A 15,367-nucleotide genomic window follows, 5' to 3' on the forward strand; every position below is an offset into this window, starting at 1 on the left:
CTGGTCCTGATATCGAACCAGAGACCTCTCAATTTCCAGTGGAGCGCTCTACCAACTGAGCTAACAAGGATTTTTTTTTCTTTCATTATTCAACTGAGTTAACAAGGAGTTAGACGTCAGCATAGCAAATGGGTTTTTTCAGCTGCCACCAGACTAAGACCAAAAAGAGTTAACGGCCTGTATTTTAAGGTCTAACGTCAAAATAGTAAACGGCAACGGCGACAGATTGCACCCAACCATATAAACCGTTAAAAAAATATATATATATATTTCTGTTTTATGTTCGAAGCCTACCTCCTTCCACAGCGTTGCTCTATTTATGTTGTCATGTGATCCATTCGAGTAGATCTGGAACAATACATAGATAATCGTGCATAATAGCAACCACAGATTTTTTTTTTTTTTTATTGATTGCAACTTACCGGAACAGCTGGGCGATCCAGAAGACATCTACGCGCGACACAGCTTCAAAACTTCGCCAGGGCGTCGATTCTTGATAAGTGTCCAAGCATGCGAAGGCACGGAGGAGACGCAGCTCTTCGGCGTGCCAAGGAACGTTTGATAACGCCGCGACGCCGCGATACCGGCGATTAGATTGGATTGGAACAAATTTTATTTGTGCCTGCAGTCCGCGTTCGACGAGTTGTGCCATTTTCCTGCGGTGCTGCGGTTTTGTAAAAATTTACGTGTATTCTCAAAGGCAAAAATCTCACCGTTAGCACAAGGTTTAAAAAAAAAAAAAAAAAACACGTATTCGGCGAATGACGACGAACGAGCAGAAGTGTCTTCCGCCCGCTGCCGCCCAGCCTCCATAACACGAGCGTTTCGCCGCAGTAAGGTTGCAACGCCTATTGGCTGAAAGAAAAAAGCAAAAACAAGCAAAAGCAACACAAACCGGAAGTGACGAAAGTTTTTGTTTTGTTTGTTTTTGCTTGTTTCCATTTTATTTTTTGTTTTTACTTTTTGTTTCTCCAAGTGTTTGTTGGGTGCTCTTGGAGCGGTCGCGTCGGTTCCAACGGTCTTTCTTGTATTATACGTTGTCGTGTTATGTGCCGCCGTATTGCCGAGTGGAGTTGGTCGTGATATTCAACGCTTGGGAACGAGCGTCGGCAGTGAAGTTCACAGCGCATTCATGCAAGCTAGCAGGCCCCGTCTCGCCACATGGAGGCCCGTGGGACGCTTGTTCGGAACGTAAAAGGTGAGTGGAATTTACCTACTCTGGTGGCGTTCGATCGTCGATTCGACACCGCAGTGGGTGAATTTGATAGCGCTTGGCTACCTCACGTAGCGTCGGGGACAAAGAAGATAGTAGAGATAACCAACGGGAGTGACATGTGGCTCCCGGGTGCCGCCTGCGCCGCATTTGCATTCAGTAATCGCACTTAAAGAAGGACCAAGCGCGTTGGGAATGTCGGCTTTTGACGAGCTCGTGCAGTCACAAAAGCGTTCTGTCGAAAGACCGGATTTACAAACAGGTCAGGCTTCGCCAATGGCCCTCCCGGCGCGTCGAATTTGTGGCGGGTAATAATGTTACTGTTCATCCTGGTAGGCCTGCGATGGTGTTTTCTGCACAAATGCTGTATTCTGCCTCGTGGTACATTCACACCTGCAGCAGAACTGCTAAGCGATTCTGCTACAGGTTAATCGCGAAGAGTTGTGCTCTTCCATAATGTGCATGTTAAAGTGACAACAAATAAGTGCCTCTCTGTTCTACTTCTCCTTTGGTATTCAACTGGTTGTATTTTCTACTACATTTTGTTCAGACAGCCACTGCGAGACAGGCATTATACTATACTATCCAAAATAATGCTTGAGCATGAGACGAGGTAACAGAAATACTTCTATATGTGCCTGCTTTTTGTGTTTTTGCAAGACAAGGTTTTATGTGCCTGCTTTTTATGTTTTTGCAATTCACTGGCTAGACCACTCTTCTCATGGTTATTGTTTTGTTGGGTGCAAAATTTTCCACCCCAGGTGTCTGATGCTTGCGGCTGATGGCTTCTACCTACGTGCATCAAACAGCGGGCCTGCACCTTCGCCGAGACAGCAGTAAAACAGTTCTGGGTAACTGCAGCGACTGGGTCACCGATGCCGTTCCACTTCCTGCACTGCACTCCGCGTGGGTCAAAGGGCCAGTGCATGCCTTTTATGGGTTGTCGCCAGCCATAGTGAGTATGGCTTGGAGTCACGTCATGCGAGTGAAATGCTTGTCACCTGAGTGACGTCAGTGGGGGGTTGCCACCACCGCCGTTGGTGGGGCTATGATGGTGGTTTGCGATCACAGACCACCAAGCACCATTGCACTGTTCCTGGATGAACTAGCCGCTCTTGAGGAAGAACAGGGTGCTTTGGGAAGAGCTATGGTGTCCGCTTTTTCACTAGCTCCAGCTGTCGCCACAGACATTTTGTCGAAAGGAGCAACATGTATGAATGAGTAGACGGCGCTGAATGGCCGCAAGGGGCCTCGCTTCTGATCGAGGGGTTCAAGATAGTTCTGTTTCAACAGAGCTACCTCTTGGGGTATTGTACAACACAGGAAATAAAGGGCCCAAAAGTTTTTTACCTTGACGAGGTGTGGGTTATGGCAGGACCAATTTTCTCAAAGGTGCGAGTAGACACAAATGCGGCTTTGTTCCGTGGACACCTTCATGTTTGGTGGCACGAGGCAGTCATTGCTTAACCCTGCTTAAAGATCAACGACTGGACTGGTCAAGGGTGGCATGCCTGAGAGTGGGACAGTAGACAGCTGTTATATATCAACTTTAGACTTCATTCACCCCTTGAAGGGGCCCTGCAACAACATTTTGACTGATTTTTAATTTGCACCGATCCTGAGCACACTGAACGTAGAAACTTAATGAACCTTTTCTTTTCTCAAATTTCGCTTTATTTTAAAAGTTATAGGCAAATTAGAATTACAAAAACAAGCAAGAAATAACCTCCTTCATGACGTCGTAGGTCCTGGCTTGAGTGGCCGTGAACTAGACGAGGGATAGTGAGGTCAGCGAGTGCTCACGGCTGCCGCACTCCGTGTCGACGGCTCGAGGGCGCGCCACTAAAGCACGTGTTGGATAGGCTGTATGGAGCGGGCAGTGAGGGCGGCTCGCATTGCATTTGCTGCACGATTAAAGACTAGTTGGGCATAACACTTCATAGGCCACAAACGACAGCAAACAAGGGGTAAATATCAGTTCAGAACGGGAGCCACTTCGCGCTGCCATACCGCCAAATGGCAAAATCTCCAGCTGTTATATACCAACTTTAGACTTCATTCACCCCTTAACTGACAGGGCACTGAAGGCTACATGCTCGGTGAACCAGCCGATTGTCAGTCTTGCATCACTTATCACGCCCCTTTCTCATACAGATGTGCAGGTCGGACATGAGGCAATAATAGCTTGGCCCACCAACCACATGGCTTCTACCACCCTGTCAGCGTAGGGGTGAATGGAGCATAGGGGCAGCAGAGTTGGTGGGGTCTGCTGAGTGCTTCTGGCGTAGCAGTTCGGCAGTGGTGAGTTACTAGAGCACAAAATGCAATACCGCACTTTACTCTGAATGTTGCGAGCCATCGGAGCCAATCCAGTGCCGAAGGTGTGTCACGTGGCCTGTCTGTTGGGCGCAACGGCACGTCGAGCACAGTGTCATCTGGCAGCGACAAAGAGTTGGATTGGCTCCGGTGGCTCGTATAGTCGGCTGTGGTACAACACAAGGTGAAACGGAGTAGAATGTGATGGCTTGTCGCATCACAGAAGGTGAGCAAATTAAACAGATAAAGGTTTGATTTTTAGAGTGCCTATTTTAGGTTTTTGTTGCCCTCTTTCGGTGTCCTTAAAGGGGCCCTTCATAGCTTTCTGCGATCGTCTGTTTATGTTATATTGCGTAGTAGGTGCAAGTTAATATGTATCCAAAGTTTTAGATTACAAAACCGTTTATTAAGCAGATGGCAGAAGAAATATATCGGGACTATTTTCTCTTGGAAGACAATCCCCCATTCCCTGCCCATCACTAAAACTTGACCAATGGAAATGCTGCATCTCGGGGTGAATGCGAACATTATTATTGCAACACTTTTTAAGCTTGTTTTAAATTAGAGTTTGAGAAAAACGTAAACTGGTTGTGGTGCAGGAAACATAGTCCGCAATTATCGCTCCAAAACCAGCGAACTATGTTTTCTCCCCGCAAGCTTCTTGCTAGGGGGTGATGCGTCGGCTCGTCTGCTTCCCGGGGCGTCTGCAGGCGTGCGTTTGCGGGACACGTGTTCCTTCTTCCCATGGATCCCGACTCCGAAGCCAGCTTTGCGATCCTTCCACGTCAACGAGTCAAACTTTTCCTTGTCATCTGTGCAATGCGACTGCGTATTGCAGCAGCAGCGCGACAGTGCGGTGCGACGAACGACGACTGCTGAGCACTAAGTCCGGGCTCCTTGACGACGACGGTCCGCACGTGTTCGAGAGATTCCTCCGCGGATCGGCGGTCGGCCGCGTTGGTGACGCGCAGAGACGCCAGAATCCTTCGCTTGCTATTGGCTGACGCATAAAGAGATGCCCCTCCCGTTTTCCGGGGTCATCTCAGAAAGGGGGGCGTTCCGGGGACTTTGATAGCTACTTTAATAGGGAAATCCGCCACGCATGACCGTAATTTTATGATTTTTAGGATCCTTAGGGCCTGTAGATTGAGTTACCACCATAAACAGACCATCGCAGAACGCTCCGGAGGGCCCCTTTAAGAGCCCAAAGACCTGCCCATCCCGACATTTGTAGTCCCTATATTTCCGGACTTGAGTGACTGCACGACCGAGGACCAAATCAAACTGTTCCAGATCCTAAATATAGGTCTACACCCTTTTCAGTAAAAAGTTTGAGGGGAATAAAGCTATTGGTGCAGGTCCGTGACTCTGGTGGGAACTCTCGCTCATACAGCTGAATCACATTCAAAATGAGGAAGTTTCACCCTTTTCTCAACGACGGGCTGTTTTTGGCACAGTTGTTTGACTGGCTGCTAACACAGAAGCACAGTTTTTCAGCTTGGCAAACACCATGGCAGAGACTCAATGCTGGACATGGAATTTCATTCCAACTCTAGTAGCACTACAAGCAGCAAAGGTAGCCCTAGGATTACACTTGCAAAAGTTCTTCGACAGAATGTGTCCAGGACGTTGGTGCTTGAGGGCATCCAAGCGTTCAGGGGCACGAGTCACTATACCGTCACTTGACGAGGAGTCAAACAAGCTCTTGTTGATTGCACCACGATTCTGATCAAAGCAAGTTGCGCTGCCTCTCCACAGTCCTGCACTTTTTAAAAATTATGTCTGGATTCTCGAGGGTAATAGCTTGCATTTTTAACAAGTGTCACAGAGATTTCTGGACAAGCGGCGATAATCAAGAATGAAACGTGCCCTACAGCTAGCTAGCTTCGAGAGTGTTGCACATCGCAGTGTCAAATGAAACGGCAATATCAGTCAACAAGACCGAGTACCGCTTTACGACGAGACTGAGCCCGCCACCAAGTTCGCACCCATCCAACATAGCGTGAAACTGGCAAACAATATTCTAACCCTAAAATTAACTTGGGCTGTTCGTACAGAAGGAGCACACTTCAGAGAAAGCGTTGTGTGGGCATCCTTTTGTTCCGCAAGGCGTGCCTAGCCTTCAAATTTCTTGCGTTTGCTCTGATCAAGCTTTTGCGCAAACAGTTTTTTTCCAGTGTATCGTTTAACAAAAAGTTACAGCTGTTTTGTACTGAGCTTGTGACAGGAACTAATGCCATCTGTAAATATCTCTTACAGCCGAGCTGTTTGAAGTCATTACAGATATAAACTGCTTGTTGCAGCAACTCACAATCGCATTCCTGCCCGTCATGTCGAACAGCGGAGCGCTAATTTCAGTTTGAGGTCTGCACTCTTACTACAATGCAAATGGTGACAGCATCAGGCTGCACTCTGTAAGTTAGATTGAGACCGGTTCTTCATGCGGCACTCCACGAGTGCGGTGCACTCTGGGAGATGACTCGCATAATGCCAGTGCGTTTGAAACGAGCTTGCTATAAGGCCCACTACTCATGGGATAAGTTACTCATATAGTTTTTGGGCAGCTGATGAGTTATTCCCCCCTCCGCAGCGACACCCATTGCTGGGTTTGGGTACGACTTGAAACCGACGAGCAGCTCTGACAACTCTAAGGTGTTTGAAGCGGCAGGAGCAGTTCAGGGACACAATATTTCCACGTGACCTCCCTTGCAGTAGTGGTGATGGTGCGTTCAGTAGCGGCTCCGAACGGAGTAACTCGAGTTGGAGTTCTCGGTGCACCTACTGAACGTCAAAACAAGCGCAGCTCTTCAGCAGCTGAGCACGATTGCTTTATTTGACGGCTGTATTGAAGAAGTCTCAATAATTTTGTTAATGGAAAAGTGAGTGTCTGTTGTGGGAGCCACTGGTTTCCCTCCCACAAGGGGACGTAAGGTGCGGACATGCAGACATTCCTTCTGGAGTCGTCTGGCTTTAAGCGTGCTCGTTCCGAATCGTGTCGGGGAGAGTATGCCACCCTGCTGGCCTATTCTCGCACTCCTCCGCACGTCTCCCATTTTCGGGGGACCTGCGAGATCGTGTGGGACGGTCTTCTGAATTGACGGTCGTCTGGCGATTAGTCCTGAAGTGTGCTACGGGCGATGGGTCAAGTGCGAAGAGATCCTATGAGTGCTGTGCAATTTAGAACACCTTTAAAAAATCCCAAAGAAAGCTGCTTTTTTTTTTTTGTGGATGTCATGTCTGTTGGATTTTTCACTAGCCACTGTTGTTAAACTTCCAGAACTCTATGTGCCAAGAAATTGAGAGAGGAGGGGATGAGGGTGCAGGAATGTTAAAACGCAGAGCTCCGATTGGAACGATCAGTGGGTAAACCTAAAGCTAACTGCCTTTGTCTGTACTGCACGTGCAGAACGTCAGTGTCCAGCGTTTCGCATTTGCATTCAAATGCGTTTGACGAGTGCAGTGGGGATAAAGGCAGCCTTTGTTTCTGCTGCACTCGTTGAACACGTTCGACTACAGAACGCGGGCGTCCAGTGTTTGGCTCTCGCATTCAAACGTCCTCGACGAGTGCAGTGGAGACAAAGGCAGCTAGCTTTAGGTGTACCCACCAATCCTTCTAACCAGAGCTCGGGTGTACTGACGTCCCCGCCTGCTCTCTTCCACTCTTCTCCCTCATTTTCTTGGCACATGCATCATGGGCAGGTTTTAAGGGTGGGGGGACTAGGGCCCCCAGGTTAACTTTTTTCAGTGAAAAATCTACATATGCCAGCTTTTGTTAGGAAGAAATGATTAGTGGCTTCCATCCATACTCGAGAACCGAACTAAACGCAATAGACTACTTCCATAAATTCCTGCATGCAACACGGCACGCGTTGCACTCTGGGAACTAGTTAGCCAGGGAGGAGAGTGGCATGGTTTCGATCGATACGTCGACAAGAGATTATACACGAAGTGTGGACTATAAACGGCCGTTATTTCATGTTTTCTGGTCCCGAGAACGCCATTTGTGGTCTTTAAACTAACCTAAATGGCCAGACCTCGAAGCTTTAGCACAAGCCTGAGATGTATAGATGCTTGTTGTATTTTTGTACTTGAGCCTTTTTGTTAGCGTTTCGAGGTATGTGGACGAGCCAGTGCTGGGAAGCTCGACACTGTGAAGCTGGGGGGTCTTGCTTGTGTACGAATCAACAAGCTGTAGCAACCAATAAGTATGCATACATCGAGCTCGCGCCTTTACATTAGTGTTGTTGATCAGAAAGTTTTTTTTTTTTTTTTTTTTTTTTTTGTGCATTCATAGACGAAATACAACTTTTTGCAATTACTCTTTTTTTTAATGCGCCTGAGTATGCGAAGTAAAACTCGGACGCGCCATTGAAAAGCTCCATTCGAACACACTTCTCATCTCTTATCTGTACTGCCCCGCAGCTCTGCACGAAGTGAAATCCCCGCCCGCTCCCCTTCCACTAATATTCAACATCGCGTATGCTCATAAAGTTATCCTGCAATAATATAGGTACATTCGCACATACAAAAAAAGAAAGCAGAAGTCGAGCACTTGTGTGAACAATGTTGCACCGTTCACTGGAAGTGCACTGGACGGGCATGAATTCTGCGGTGCGCCGAACGAACGAAATTATTCAAAGCGCATTTGACGGTTGCTAATGGCCATAATATTTATGTGTTTGCTTTCTTCCTGACTGAGTATGCCGAGATAATTTCAGACACACCGTTCAGGCACAGATCTTGGGCGTTAGTAAAAGCTTGTCCAAGAAGGCTTAGTGAGGAGTAGGGGGCGCTTGTTAGGGCCTCCGTCGTAGCTAGCCGATCTTAGCGTTTGCGAAAATTTAATCTTCTATCAGTTTAAAATTCGTGTGTGAGATGTGAGATATGTGATGACATGAGGAAGACATCATAGTAACTTTTGTGCAGTAGTGAGGTTGAATTTATTGTGTTTCCTTAAAAGTTAATGCGCCAACGGTGGGCTCAACTTCGATACTCCTGTGAGGATGTGGCTTGCTTTTCGCCCAATGAAGTAACAAGGAGCAGACGTTTGGCTCACAAAATACGTGTAAGGCTCAAGGTGACAAAATTTCAGTTCTAGTGCGCTGGTACTAACTAGACGGGATTACGGAAATTGAGCTCAAAGATGCACTCGTGGGGTGAGGTCACTAAGCCACGTCTTACTACGTTTGCATACGCACGCATAATATCCAGTGTTTTTGGAACCAAGGAAAGTGCCCAGTCTTCGTTTTGTATCACTTGAGAATGAGTGTATTGTTCATTCGTAAAATATTCAGATAATCGAAAACGCGAGCAGCATATTCGGTCGCGACGTGATAGCATGAGATGAAGCTGCTCAGTGGAAACCAAAACTAAGTGGCCAACTAGTTCCCAGAGGGCACTGCGTGGTATTTTGCCGCGATGGGGCGCGTCAGTTTTGGAAGAAGTCTGTTGCAACGCCGCCCTTTCTCCCACAGCAGCTACTAAGGAAACTCCACGGCTACACTTAGTGGTTCCGTCGAGTCGCAGAAGAGCCAGTGGCACTAAAGTTCCTGTATAGGCTCCCTACGGGAGCCGGAGTTGCGTGTTCATCCCCGTAGCGCCGTCTTTCCTTCACGGCATATGGAGCCTGCTCCTGATGTGACTGAATTCGGCGAATGGCAGCACGGTGCGCTCAACGTATGCCAGGATGCGTGCAATGTGTACTTTCGTGCACGGCATTTGAGTCTGCTCTTCACATGATCGCATCTCGGTGAGTAGCGGTGCGGCGGTACGTGGAAAACAGTCATGCAACTATGGCTCCTGTAAAGAGCCTATACAGGAACTCTACGTGGCGCCATCTCGCAGGGCCATTTTGCATTAGCTAAATAAAACAACTTGCATGTCTTAATTCGTCGCAAAAGGGTGGCGCTGTTATCGTATTTAGTTTCGTCTCGGTGAACGCCAGCGGTCCAGGTTCCAAGAGTGAGTTTTCCAACTGAGCGTTTTAGTAACGGTGTTTAGTGACATAACAAATATTAGGTTAACAAAACAGATCTGGGCAACATTTTGCCCATGATATCATCTCCCTTCCCCCCCAGGCTGACCCATAAATTTGCCCCTGCTCTGCATTGCCCTGCATGTTCGGGTCAGATATTGGTTCCTGTTGACCTGATGGACTCCTTTGTTCTCTGCATTCGTCATAGGTTACAGTCGTGAATCATGGACCAAGATTGCACTCTTAGGCCCACTCCTTTTTGGTGGATCGGGTCTTGCCATCTTCACCTTTCGTGGCTTCCTGTCGTAATTAAATAAATTGTCATATTTTTTTCTGATGGTGGTGCATACCTCTTGCCACACTTGACAGAAATAGTGTGGTGAATCCATGCCACGGATTACTGCGAAACATGAGAGAAGGTAATTATTGAGAAGATTAAGCTCCGAAAAGTTTGATGGAAAGACGATAGATATACCCCGTTTAATATTTCTGGCCACTTTAAGCATGCTATCCCCTAAGTATTTCAGCCTATCATTGCATCGGCTTTTGACCATTCACACTTGCAAGGAAAGGCTATCAGCAAGGGTTTCCAAGTCTGTTCTGTTTGCATTTAATTACTGAAACAAGGTTTATAGACATTACCAAGTGTATTTCGGCACAACTAAATGTTCAAACTTTAGGCTATTTTGTTGCCATGATTTTAGTTTCTGCTAAGATGAATATGTGTTCCTTACATTAATTAAAGGGCAACTCCGCTCAATTCCGAAAAATTTAGGCTTCCATGTGATTCACATTCACAAAGCACTACTAAACAACTCTACGTCTTCGGATTCGCGAAATGTGGAATATTATTTGTGTAATCCTAATTTAAACGTCAGCAGATACCGAAACCGAAACTTCGGTTGCGTCAGGCAACATCGGCCTCGGGTCGTCAAAGGCATGCGCGTCACGTCGAACCACGTGGTCTTGTGACGTTCGGGAGGGAGCGAGAAACAGGACACACGACGCGGGCAGGTTTTTTTTTTTTTTTTTTTTTATTGGACGCGGGAAGGTCGCTTCGCGTGGCGTGGACGGTGATGGCCTGGGTGAGAGGGGGAAGGGAAAAGACGAAAGAGAAGTGGAGCGGAGAAACAGACCGATAAGCGCGCAGGGCAGCGCAAAGTAGCGCATCCGTGTTACGGTGATCACGTGAACGCCCGGTCAGCCAACACCGGGAGGAGAAACTCATGACGTCATCGTTGCATTTCGCTCTGAGAAATAAAAACAAGCAAAACGTGAGAATGACGTACATGCCTCTGACGTAGTGGCTCAACGTTGGCCGCTCCAACTCCGTGGCATTGACTGCGCTGATGATTGCGCCTCGCGCCGCACGCTAGAGTTGGCAGATTTCGGCGACTTGGCTCGCTTGAAGGTTTGCCGGCCAGTTTATTAAATAAATAAACGGAATTAGATCGTAATATTTGACGTGGGGTCTTCCTATATGATACTGAAGAGGGCTACATAGTTTTCTAAATATCAAAAATGAAGCGGAGTTGCCCTTTAAAACAAGAATACGAAAAAAAGTGATTACATTTGTCCTCGAAGTTTTTACAGAAGACTCATCGCTATCACCATCACTATTTTGATTTTTCCAAGATGGCCGTTTTGTTTCGTGAACGTTCTGTGACTTCGGCGATTTACGCGACTTACGAACAGCACTGCCTAATTGGTAGGTTAATTTTGGTGGCTATTTATCGTGTAATATCGTGGGTATCTTGTGTTTATACAGGAAGTAGTATTTCAGGTTCAGATTGTTCTTCGTACAGCGTTAGCTCGAGCTCGGTGGGTCGTCTCCTCTGAACTGCTTGCCTTTTGTCTACGTTTCTTTCCTTCCCAAACCCATCACACTTTCTGGTTAATTTTCCTGTTTTCAATACCTGCTATTTTGCTAGCAAATATCCAGAAACGTAGGTACCATGCAGCTCTACCTGCACTATTCTTTTTATGTTGCGCAATTGCAAGAACCGCTTTTGTTTTGCCGAAGCAAGACGGTAATGGTGCTGGTAGTTAAATATTTATTTATTTGCTTGTCTGCTCGGCAGTGCCGCCTGTACCTGGACAATACCTTGGAAGATAATGCAAATACGGAGACAAAGCTGTACAGTGGTTATACTCTGCATCTGCACTCTGAATAACGTGATGTCTCGGTAACCACGCACGCTTTGTTAGAGAAATTTGTTTCGCTACCTGCTAGGCATTACTGAGGTGCTTTAGCTGTGTGCCTTTATTTTATGCTAAAAGAATGTACTGCACCTACAACAAGCAGTTGTAGAGAAGCACCGTTTAGTGAATCCATTCGATTGTTGTAAGCAAATCTGAAAGACGCTAAAGGCTACCGCACGATTCAGTGAGGCTTGTTGACCTATACTTTGAGCACCCACTCCTCTTTGTTAGGCCCTAAACCAGGCAGAACGTAAAATTATTATTGTGAAAACAGCAGGGTTGTGACTTGCACGAAAACTTGTCTATCATACTCTGAAATGCTGGCCGCCCAAGCGACCGACTTGCTGACTGACCGGCTCGGCTTTGTCATTGGCGAAGGCGGAACAAGCAAATGCTAGAGCATGCAGCCAAGTTCAGTGGATTGCGTATTTCTAAAAACAAATTTTCTAAAAGGTTGTTTGTCACCATTTTCTCTTAAAGGGCAACTCCGGCCAAAACTCAAAATGAAATAAATTACTGGTATCGCTGTAGTGACACAAAATACGACCCCAGCCAAAATATTACGTCCGTGGGACGCCGCATTCTCAACTAATGCTGATGATAAATATGCGACCCACCGCGAGCCGCTGCTCCTTAGCGGGCGGCCGATCGCTTAAGCAACATTGGGCCGTGACGTCAGTATCATTCTTTTTTTTCTCCGGTCCAGGCGTTCCGCGGAGTGCGCTTCTCTGAGCTGCTACCACCGCTACTTTGGCTTGTGATTGGCGTGTTTAGCTGTTGCTTTTATCTGTAGCCCATGTAGCTTCGGTATAGCCTTTTGTTTATTTGCTTGCGAGAACTCCAAGACTCGTTTTAGCGAGCAACTCGGTGCGCCCAAGACTGCCCAGCTGTTCCTCGAAAGATGCCGAGTGCAACTTGCAGCGCTGTGGGATGCTCAAACAACCCGCTGCGCAGCACGGAGGTGCTTTTTCACAAGTTTCCAACGGACCGGAAATTGGAGAAGGTGTGGGTGAACGCTGTTCGGCAAGTGGACTTTGGACTCCGGCTTTTACACGCCTGAGGAAAAAAAAGAAAATATAGACGCGTACAGCCCAGCACACGTGTGTTCGGGCTTTGAGGCTTCGTGTCTCGAACTGACCCGCCACGCGAAAGCGAGGGGGCCTCCAGTACTGTACGTCACTGGCAGCGCAGCGTAGACCAACGCCGCTCCATCCACGGAGCCCTGATGACAATTTAGGCCTAGCGACGAGTATGCAAGACCGCACACACGGCAAAAGCCGCCGAGTACGGCACCGTACGAGTTCACGGGTTTTCTAGTCGCTAGCTTTTGGGTATATGCACTAACTCTTGCTAACTATGCTGGATAACTACCACGTACACAGAATTAAAACAAAATCAGCTTACTTCCTATCCTTAGACGGCTAGCGCAACAGAGGTAGGTGCCGCTCGGCCTGTGTACTCGTTGATTGAGAACGATCGTGACGTCACGTTCACATAGCGGCTGATTTCCAGTGTTGCCGGGGCCTCTAGCGGCTAGTTTCGGTTTTGTTGGCCGCGCCCCAAACAAAACTTTCAGGTGTCGATATCTTTAAAACTACGCACAATAACGAGAAAAAAATTACACCTTGCAATTCAGGGTTGCTGACTGCATTAAAAACAGTCATAATCCCAAACTCGAAAGTATGGAGTGGAGTTGCCCTTTAACTGAGCGTCTTCTTGAAAGGATTCAAGAAAAGGGGGGTTTCAAAACCGGTGCTTGGGAAAACAGATGCCTCCGCTCAGGCGGTACACGCCAATGTTCTCAGATCTATCGGTTGAGAAGTTCCACGGAAGAGCAGCGTTAAAAAAAATGAGACATTTACAATTCTCTGTAATGCGAAAGGAGAACACAGCACTTGACGAGGAGGGGAGGGTTTACATCTCCTTTCCCTCCAATTTAGCAGAAAATGTTAGCTATATTTCCTGCCCAATTTAGCGGGTTAAGTTTCCCCGCTAAATTTGGCGGGGAAATGTGACCCAACACAAATTTAGTGGGGAAAATGATGTCAGATGACTAACACCCATGAACAAATTCAGTTTCTCCGCTAGATTTAGCGGGAAAATTGACGTCACATGACCTCGACACCAATTCAATTTCCTGCTAAATTTAGCGAGGTAGTTACATAGACGGCGACACCGCTAAATGCGGAAACAGGTGCCTAAGAGCCTATAAGAACCACAATAAAATCACTTTTCACTGCAGGTAATGTGCATAGAACATTCCACCGGATCTGTCCATAGGGCGGGCTGATAGTGTGGCAGGCGCCACTGAGCAGACGCACCGCAAAAAGGCGTCTGGCGTTTTCAGAAGCTTGTCAACTGACCTAGATGTGAGAATGTTTGTACATGTATTGCTACCATTGCCCAGCGGGACCGGATATTGTTGGAGATCTGTGTTTGCTGAAAAATGTTTTTACAATGTTCACACTTTGGTCAATGCAAGCACATCTTTTTTTTTTCACCAATATCGACTAATAGCATTGCAGCAATCAATCCAGTTGACACCAAAATGTTAGAAGCAATAAAGAAATTAAAACCAGGCTGTTCTGTGTGTGCAGATTTTATATCTTGTTTCATTGTTAAGGGCGGCCAATTTGTTTGCCCCTTTATTCAAGCATGCATTTCATCTCCGAGAAATCATGATCTTCCATTGTGCTGGAAGAGGTCTCGTAGTACAAGTAAAGGACGCTGGTGACATGTATAGGGTAGAGATTCATTGCCTCGTTTCCTTACTGTATGCTCGTTTGAAAGTGTCTAGATAGTTATATACAGACATGGGTCTTTTTACTCCAGTTAAAAAGCGGCACTATTCAATGCAATTTTTTTTTCGAAGGTTGCTCAGGAAAAGCTATTTTATGTAAATTTGAATACACAGCACCATTTCTTGACTGAAGCAAGTTCATATAATTTGATTTATAACATGCTTTTGATAAGATCAACCACAAATTGGTTTTGTAAAAACCTTTATTGCATGGTGTAGCATTGCCACTTTTAAAAGTCGCTCACGAGGTGAGGACACTGGGAGAAACCTCAGTTCCCTGCCTCCAGCACGAGCTTCCTACCTTCGGCAATGCATAGAGGCCGGACATTTGTAAGACACTCCCAGCCATTCGCATTCCGTGAACGACGATATCTAACATATCGCTTGAATCGTGTCTGGGTGTTCAGTAGACCATCACATGTTTTTGTACCAACTTGAGTGTGCCTCGAGGACCAAATGTAAGACGAGAATGGCAGGGAGGAGCTTCCTACATTTGGCAATGCTTTGGCATCTTGCAAGCCTCAACAATCTACGCAGAGCGAAAGCATGTCAATAGATGCACATTCCAATGCAGCAACTGAAGCTAGCTACAGCCACACTGTCTTCCAAATGCAGTCTGCTACTAATGCAAGAGTAGCTTGGGCTACAAGCTAGGCTTCCAAACAGGCTGCAGGACACCCCTCGCTTTGGCCAGGGGGTGACCATGTGGTCAGCTGCTGCAGTTTCCTAAAAGTTTTCATACCTACAGTAAATCAAGCAATAATCAAAAGTTGAAAACTATCTGCTATAAGACAGTGGCATATAACGAAGCCTTAACAAATAGTTTGAGCATTGAGGAAATATATTTTTCAACACATTGGTG

General features: G+C 46.8%; 1 long non-coding RNA gene across 1 annotated transcript; it reads left to right on the forward strand.

Moving 5' to 3' along the window:
• Positions 1 to 2,138: 2,138 nt before the first annotated feature.
• LOC121834674 lies at positions 2,139 to 10,083 on the forward strand. Its single transcript, XR_006077312.1, has 4 exons — positions 2,139 to 2,168; positions 3,368 to 3,514; positions 5,789 to 5,943; positions 9,712 to 10,083. It is a non-coding gene; the product is annotated as an uncharacterized LOC121834674 (long non-coding RNA).
• Positions 10,084 to 15,367: the final 5,284 nt, after the last annotated feature.

This window comes from Ixodes scapularis, unplaced genomic scaffold, assembly GCF_016920785.2.
Source record: "Ixodes scapularis isolate PalLabHiFi unplaced genomic scaffold, ASM1692078v2 ptg002808l_1__unscaffolded, whole genome shotgun sequence".
NCBI lineage: Eukaryota > Metazoa > Arthropoda > Arachnida > Ixodida > Ixodidae > Ixodes > Ixodes scapularis.